The sequence below is a fragment of the Marmota monax genome, unplaced genomic scaffold, assembly GCF_021218885.2.
Source record: "Marmota monax isolate L192 unplaced genomic scaffold, Marmota_monax_Labrador192_F-V1.1 WCK01_AAM20220418_F8-fsc00457, whole genome shotgun sequence".
In the NCBI taxonomy this organism is placed as follows: Eukaryota; Metazoa; Chordata; class Mammalia; order Rodentia; family Sciuridae; genus Marmota; species Marmota monax.
Window position 1 is genome coordinate 265,194 of NW_026692941.1, and position 9,222 is coordinate 274,415.

Below are 9,222 nucleotides of genomic sequence, written 5' to 3' on the forward strand. Positions count from 1 at the left end.
TTAAAATTGAGAAATTAAAAAACACATTTTACTTGCTCATTTTATATAACAATAATAAATTTGTAACATTTTAACATAAATAAGATATCTTAAGAAAAAATCAATAGCTTGATGTTCTGCATTCAATCTGTTTTGTTATATTGTTTTGGTTGAAGGAAATTCAACCTTATACTAACATATATTTAGAAAAGAGAGGAGTACATTAGTAATATTTTCAGATAATTTTGAAATATTCTTCTTTGATAGTACTCTCAAAACTTGACAAATGTCAGTTTCTTAATAGGAAGTTGCTGATAGATAGATCTGAAATACAATATGCATCTTTTAAATCTGTTACATTAAAATCCCCTGATCTATTTTGCATGCTAAATGCATACATTATCATAAATGGTTTTAACTTTTCAGACCCCACTGAAAGAGTCCCTGAGAAGGGAGGCTGACCTACATAGGATCCTGAAGCACTGAACCTTCAGTCCATACACACTACTGGGGCTGTATGTTAGGCAGCTTTATGTTGCTATAACAAAAGAGAAAATCAATTTATGAAGAGAAAAGTTTTATTTGACTCATAGTTTGGGCAGTTTCAGTGCATTTTCAATTGGCTCCATTGCTTTTGGACCTGTGGAAAAGCAGCAAGTCATGGTGGGATTGAAAGAGGGAGTCTATTCAGCTTGTGTCCAGGAACAAAAAACAAAAGAGAGAGAGAGAGAGAGAGAGAGAGAGAGAGAGAGCGCAAGAGCTATGGTCCCACCCTTTTACTGACCTCATTTCCTCCTATCAGGCCCACCTAAGTAAATCCTGCTGAGGCACATTGCACATTTTTGGATCTGGGACATCAAAAAGCATGTTGTCCTTTATCACCTACAGTCCGCTAACAACTAAATAGAGTGCAAAGCATGAGGAAGCACAGGGTAGTTCATCATGATCTTAGCTTCACAGGAATTCCAGCTCAAGGCCTAGGCGAGAGAGACATGTTTTGATGTAAAGAAGAGAGAAAAGATGGGAAGGAAGGAATGTTCAAGGAGCAACTGTACTAGAGAGGTACATACTGGTATGTGTGTGTTTGTCCTAGATATTAGGGTGCCGTTATAAAGACAACTGGTACAGAGGTTGGAGGGAGATGTACTAAGAGATAAACTTGCTCAGCCCCAGTCTGGGTGGGCAGTGCTACAGAATCAATCTCAAAACCCTGATAAGCTTCCTTTTACAGGTTCCCAGTTATTTTCAAGACAATTGGGATAATTATTAAAATGATGACATTACCCAGGTAAAGGTTTAGCAGGCTGTTGAACCAACAGATTGAGAGTTTTCCTACTACCAATATTCCTTTGACTCTTAAACATGAAGCAAAAAATAGTTTGATTTCCTCTACTGAAGACCAAGTATTCCCTAATTTAAACAAATTAATTCATTATTAGTCTTTTCTTTCTTAGAAGTAGTTCCAATACTAGATTTTTAGATGTGGCTTTACAGAATCTGGGAGGTTTCTATTCCACTGCATTCAAATGATAGTCTGAATAAAATGTTAGGAAGCATAAACCATTCCTCCCAGCTTGTTTTTAAAAAGACTCCTCAGGACAGTCTTGTCTGTAAGCTAGACAGGAGACTTCATCAGAGGTCAGGTACCAGGTCAACTGAGAATACATGATTCAAAGTTTCGATCCCAAACTCAACCCTTCAGGTTCATTTCAAGAATCAGTCCTTCCAAAGAAGGGTCTGGCTTAGCCTGGAAGTCCCTGGACTGTTAGAGCTGAAGTCCCTAGCCTAAAAGCACCCTTGTTATTTCTTTAAAGGAAATGTATTTCCTTAAGGAGGCCAAGGACTGTCTTTGCCAATGGCTACTGACACATTTTTGATTACCATGGAAGTCAGGTTCATGAGAAAAACTTCCTCTGGGAAAGTAACTAGAGAGCATGGTATCTTAAAAGGTGTGCTCAGTGTCTACAAATCTGTACCCTCATTTCTGAAGATAAAAGGACTAGGATAGGCATCACACAGACTCAGTTCTGATTGGTGGGAAAGTGGAGCATACCCAGGCTCTCAGATTTAAACACCCTCCTCACTGTGAGCATCATTCCTTGTCTTTTCAAGGAGTGGGATGTCATTTGCCACCAACACTTTCTGAACTAATGAACTGCTTAAGACCCATTTTCTGAACCCTCCATATCCCTCTTATGCAATTCATGTCTCCAAGTGAAATATAGCTGAAGCATCAGGGGTCTCTGAAGGAATGAGGCACATTCTGCGTGAAAGCCACGCTGACTTCATTCTGAAGCACCCAGGCACGGGAAAACTTGTGTTTCTTCCAGATGGCTTCAGGCTCCAGGGACACATTTTTGGTCTCTGACTCTGTCAAGTTCTCCTGTATTTTCACTGTTAATTACTCAAGGGGTGGGGGCGGCAGGGGGTGATGTGTTGGCACAAAACATGACGATAAATCCTGCTGACGCACCTTTCCTGGAAGGAGCAGACAGCTGTCTCCTGCTTCATATTTCAGGCATGTCTGGTACCTGTGTTTACCTCCATTCCTCAGTTCCCTGGTGGGAAGGAGTTGGCGTATGCAGAGTTCCAAAACACCTTAATGAGAAGAACGCTACTGTGGGGCAGCCATTATTGTGAACATCTGTGAACTGTAGAGTTTAATTGAGCTACAGCTAATGTTTATTGTGTGTGGAAAGAGTAGGGGATTAATGGGTGTTTGATTGTCTTTAGATGGTTTCTTATTATCTTTCCCTTTCTCTTGTGATGTTTTGGCAGAAAGTACAAGATCTGAAGCCCTGAGATCACACATGCAAGCCTCCAAGAATCTTAGGATTTGCAAACAAAGTAGTATTGGGGGTAGGGGGTAGGATATTACAGCCTCTTAGGAATATATAGTATAAAATGTAGAGGCAGGAGAGAAAGCAATTAATCACTGAGGAACTCTCCCTATACTCAGCAAAGAAAGGTTTTTTTTCCAGAAAATTCATTGTAATTTCTCAAGTGGTTTCAACTTTCTACCTCATTTTTATTTTTAAACTTATTTTTATTTATTTAATTATTTTTTCTTACAATGCTGTGGATGAAACCCAGGGCCTGGAGCATGTAAGCAAGCACTCTGCCACTAAGCACATCCCCAGCCTTGTACTTTTTGGCAAGACACAGGGTCTCACTATGTTGCCCAGGTGACCTGATCTTGGGTTTAAGCAGTTCACCTCACTCAGCTTTCTGGGTAAATGGGACTACACATGCATGTCACTATCCCCAGCTTGTTTCATTTTTGTACTCTTATGCCCAAGTATACTTACCAAAATAACCTGGAATTGAACGGAGGAAATGAAAATAAATGAATGATCTTCAGGACTAACCACAAGGCTCAGGAATTTGTTTGGAGACAAAAAGATAAGTTATCTCTCTCTCTCTCTCTCTTTTTTTTTTCCCTTAACAAAGCTGAGCAAACATAAACTTTTCATTATGTTGGCTTCCCTTAACTGGCCATCCTCAGGGTTTGCAGAATATCATTTCCTATGCCTCTTTGTCCTTGACAAGTCTGTCAAGGTTGAAGCCCACAGGACAGGCTATTTTTCCCCTCAGTGTGTCTTAAATCTGGATCCCAGGAGAACAAGTTCCAAGTTGCTTTTCAGTAAAAGCATTCCATGTGTCTGGCATTTTAACTTCATTTTCATAAGAAATTTGGGTGTATGTAAATGTTCCAAATCTAGACTTGAGGCTATTTCTCTGTGCTATAAACCTGTGCTCACAGCTGCAGAGAAAGAAATTTCAGCTTTCTCGGTAGTTAATCTTCAAAGAGCTACCTTTGGAAAGAACCCTTTGGAAAACATGCATATAGGCACATGCATCAGAATTTTCTTCTTGCTGGGTGAAAAATACCCTGCAAAGAGCCAAGCGAATGGAGTTGCACAGGGCCTAAAGGCCTAATTACCCTCAGCTTCTTCAAACTCTCATGAATAGCTACAAGCAGGAGGCTTCTGTCCATGTCCTTGATGGCCCTAAACCAGGCCCTCATCTCTTCTCCCCGTTCTTATTCAAAGTGCTTCCTGCTGCCCAAGAGCAGAAATAGCACCTTTCTTGATGAGGTCAGGTGATGCCTACATTTGTCACTGCAGAGGACACCCATACAATAAGTAAACACAAACAGTCAATAAAAGAAGAGAAAATTCTTCATAATTAAATCCTTTTGTTCTAAGTATGCATTTTTTCCTTTTGTTCTCGCTAGCAATTTTCTTAAAGGAAGCTGAAAGAAAGAGAGAGAAAAGCTGAAAGAGACATATGTGATTGAAATTAGCTGCTATCTTCAGGATGCCACTGGATTGCACATGGGATAATGAATTAAATGAAGTAGAAACCATGGCCTGAACTGGAAATGTGCTTTATGCCTAATGTAATTAATCTCTATTGAAACAGCTAAGCCATTTAATTTGTGTTGCATGAATAATGAAATGAAAGGGGCACATATGAATTAACTTCTTAACCAGCAGAGAAGATGCAACCTTCAGGCTTAAAATTGACTAGGATTTTACTGACAACTCTTTAGATCTATGTTCATCAACCACAGTTCCTCTGTCTCATTGGTTAGTCAAAGATCGGTCTTGCTTTTCAGCTGTTTCTAGACGACCTACAATTTTTGGAAATCTTCAAAGAATATTTGAAGACTGTTACCCAAAGGGTTTGACTATAGTTTAGAAAGCTTCTCACTGTATAGTCTTTCCCAACAAACTATTTAGCCTTCTCTTTTTCCAGATGGCCTTATATTAATATTTGGAAAGAACAGGTAGAGGAGTTATCCTGCAGCTTTTTATATATTGGTCTATTCCTCAGAGACCACCATGCCCCTTTGAAAATACTGATATGACACACTGGTCTTAGGGCAGTGCCAAGAAAGCCTCAATCCCTTGTTGTGTCATTTTAAGCATGGAATACATCCATCTCAATCTCCTTATTTTTTTAAGCATTTATAAGTTTTACTGAAGATTTAGAAAAAGTACTTGATGACTGTAAATAAAGGTTTAGTGCTAAATATCCTATAGTCTGACTGCTATGCCCCTCTCCTTAGCTTAGCACCATGTTGCAGGTTCTAGCCTCCTGCTATTGTGTCCAAAGATTTGGGTAGAATTGGGAAGGTAAAGAGTTGAATAATATTTCTCAAAAACAAACATGATTTTTTTTAGGATAGTCCAACCTAAATTCATGTTTAGAAACTTAGGGGAAAAAGTTAACTTGGTAATATAGGTAACCATATAGGCATGTGACCTTTTAGGTAACCTTTGCTTCTTTTTGCCATCAAGCCCTTTTTTTTTATCTTTTCCTCCCATCATCACTGCAACAAATACCCACTGCAGAGTCATAACTTAGGAAAAATGTAATCTTGAAGTAGAAACAATAGAGGATGGAGACAAGAAGAAAATTAAAAGCAAACAGGGACATCGGGAGGGATTTAGAGGTATGTAAGCATAGAAAGTGCTGCATTTGTGGCTGAGTAGGACAAGTCAGTAAGTGTTTTGAGCTCGATAGAAAAAGCAAGCTTTGAAGGCATAGTGTGTTGACCTTATAATCAGGGACATCTCAGCCTAAACAACTCTTTCAGTACAAGGGATATTAAAAAGGCAAAGCAATCGGCAGAGTGGCACTCCAAGTTCCAAGGGTTCAGAGATTTCCCTCACGCCTTCTTAATATTTCCTCTTCTTCATCTCTAGAAGTTTCAAAGATAAGAAGTCACTTTGGCACTCTCTGTTTCAATCTATCTTCCTTGGTTTCTGGACATCTACCCTAGGATACCAAAGTACCATAGTGTTCTTCCTAAACTGTTCTCGATATGCACATTGTCTCTTCAATCAAGTCCACAAATATACTTGCCCTGAAACTTTCTTGTCAACTAGCTACTGGACAGAATAGAAGCTAAATAAATCCCTCTCTACTAAGGTGTTAAACAATTTAAAGATAAATCTCCATAATCAGAAGTAGAGTCTCCAAGTGCAGCAAGAGCCACATTAAGACTATTAATAAGGAAAAAGAGTTTGGAGGGAAATAAGAAAGAGTGTTGTATTCTATCCTACTGCTCAGGCACCCTTAGCACAATATTCCCCAGTCCTGGAAACACACTCATCAAAAAATAACCTATTGAGAGGAACCCCTGGTCCGTTCAACACACTTGATCCTCTGCCTTGCTCATCATCAAGAACTGGACTTATGAGATTAGGTTATGAAAGACATTGCATTTCCCTGCTTGCTACCTCTCTTGGATGAGTGGCTGTGGAGAAAGTCAGTTACCATGTCCTAATGATATTCAAGAAGTCCTTGGAAAGGTCAACAATCAAGGAACTCAGCTTTCCTGCCAGCAGCCATGTGTGTGAACTATCTTGAAAGTGAATTCTCTAGCCTCAGTCAAGCCTTTATATCATGGCAGCTCTGGATGACATCTTGATCAGAACAATAGAAGAGACCCTGAGTACAACCTTCCAGTTGAGCTGCTCCTGAATTGTTGACATGCAGACACTGTAAGATTATAAGTGTTGTTTCAAGTTGCTAACTTCAAATTTTAAGTTGCTGGATAACTAATACAATAAAAAATAATTCTACAGAAAATCATGCAAAATTATACAAATGGAAATATTATTATTCCTTGTCCTAAAAGGATTTGAGGCAAATTTTGAGTAGTATTTTTTGCTCATTGAATGAATTGATATTATATTTTTAAATAGTAAATTTAGTTATTAGATATCATATTGGGCGAACAATTAACTTTGAATTCTCTTTAAGGAATTTGAGATATATTTTTACTTTTACATTTTTCATAATTCTTATATAAATAAGAAAAATATTATTAAAATGAAACATGATCATAATAGAAAATTAGACTAGTTATAGTACCTTACACATGACTAAAGTTTAATTCAAGAAAGTTTAGTCTCCTTTACTTTTTTTTGGTTTATTTTCTGAAAGTTTTTTTTTTTTTTTTTTTTTTGCTATTCAGAGCAATTGGAGGCACTAATAGTGATTTTGGCTTCATCAGAACACTAAAGAGGTGCTTGAATTAAAAACAGATTTTCTACCTTTTAATTATGGTATGTTTTCTGATTTGGACTGAATAATCTAATAATTCTCTAATTTTTAGGAAATGAGGAATCTGCAGCAAAAATAAGTGCAGTCAAGAACTCTGGTACACAAAGATGTCCTTTGAATATCAGTGAGGAGGTACTGGAACCAATGAACCAATTTTGTTCCTGGGTAATCCATCAACAGATATCCTGAACTATATAAAACTTGAAAGTTCTATTCTAAACAGCATACTCTGACTATGTTATTCCTTAAATAATCTAATTAATGATTCACCTAAAATTTTGCTTTTGGATCTTAGAATTTAAATTCTCAGAAACCTAAAATAAACACATAATATAATATACTTGATACTTATTCAAAACATAATGACTTAAAGAAGTTTATCACTTTTATGAAGTTCCCATAGCTCCAAACTTTAGAAGCAGTTTAGTTGACTGCTCCCAGTAACCTGTAAGATTGCAGTCAAGATGTCAGCTATGAATGCAGTCAGCAGACAGCTTGACAGAGATTGAAGTATCCATTTCCATGATGTACACTCACATGGCAGTTAGAAGGTAGCCTCAATTCCAGGCCATTTTGATCTCTGTGTAGGATGGCTTGTGTGTTTCATAACAAGTTAACTGGTTTTCCACTATCACTCTAAGAAGAAGTCTGCAGAGTTGCAGTATTTCTTATGTGTCTTCTTGTGATCTACTCTCAAAAGTAGTAAGCCATTATTTCTACCATACTATGTTGGTTACACAGGCCATCTTTATTGAATATAAATGTAGAAGAACAACATGTATATACACTTTGAGTCTCATAACCACCCCTAAAAGATCTAGTGATAAGACTCATCTTCATATTTCTTAAGATTTCTTCTGAAAAAAAATCTCATTATTCTCAGTTCAGCTCTTTTTAATCTAAGGAATATGTAATACATTTATTTTTAAAGACTGAATTTTTCAGAACTCTGTAGATTTTGAGAATGTAGAGAAGATATTGTAAGTCGATACAATCCAGATTTCTTTTTCCTTTTTTAATGTATGGGCATCTAACTGAGTTATCAAAGTACTTTTTTAAGCTAAGTCCTGAAGAAAATATACATGAAAATGTACAGTCCAGTCTTAATGCAGAATCTTCTATAGAGGTTACATAGAATTTTTAAATTTCTTTTTTCTTAATTTTTAAAATTTATTATTTTTTTACAAAATGGAGCACAACTTTTCATTTCCCTGGTTGTACACAATGCAGAGTCATCTGTCTCATTCCACCATCTTTCCCACCCTCACACCCCCTCCCCTTCCCTTACTCTCCTCTGCCCAATCCAAAGTCCACCCCCACCATTATGGATCAGCATCCATTTATCAGAGAAAATATTTGGCTTTTGGTTTTCTGGAATTTGCTTACTTCGCCTAGCATGATATTGATTCAACTCCATCCATATACCTGCAAATGCCATAATTTCATTCTTGTTTAAGGCAGAGTAATATTCCATTGTGTATGTATACCACAGTTTTTTTAATCCATTCATTTATTGAGGGGCATCTAGGTTGGGTCCACAGTTTAGCTATTGTAAATTGAGCTGCTATAAACATTGATGTGACTGCATTGCTGTAGTATGCAGATTGTAAGTCCTTTGGGTATAGACTGAGGAGTGGGATAGCTGGATCAAATGGTGGATCCCTTCTAAGTTTTCTGAGGAATCCTCATACTGTTTTTTAGAGTGGTTGCACCAATTTGCAGTCCCACCTGTAATGAATAGTGTTCCTTTTATCCCCATCCTCGCCAACACTGACTGTTGCTTCTATTCCTGATAATTGCCATTCTGACTGGAATGAGATAAAATCTGAGAGTAGCTTTTAATTACATTTATCTAATTGCAAGAGATGTTGAACATTTTTTTTTATAAATTTGTTGATCAATTGTATGTCTTCTTCTGTGAAGTGTCTGCTCAATTCCTTAGGGATGTTTATTTATTTATTTTTTGTTGTTAAGTTTTTTTGACTTCTTTATATAGAATTTCAAAATTTGTTAGTCAGCTTTTTGTCACTGTGTTGAAAATGCCTGACAAGAACAACCTAGAAGAGCAAAAGTTCATATTGGGCTCATTGTTTCAAAGGTTAAGTTCATGCATAGTAATGGTGGGCTGGCTGGATTACTCTAGGTCTGAGTTGTGGAAGAACA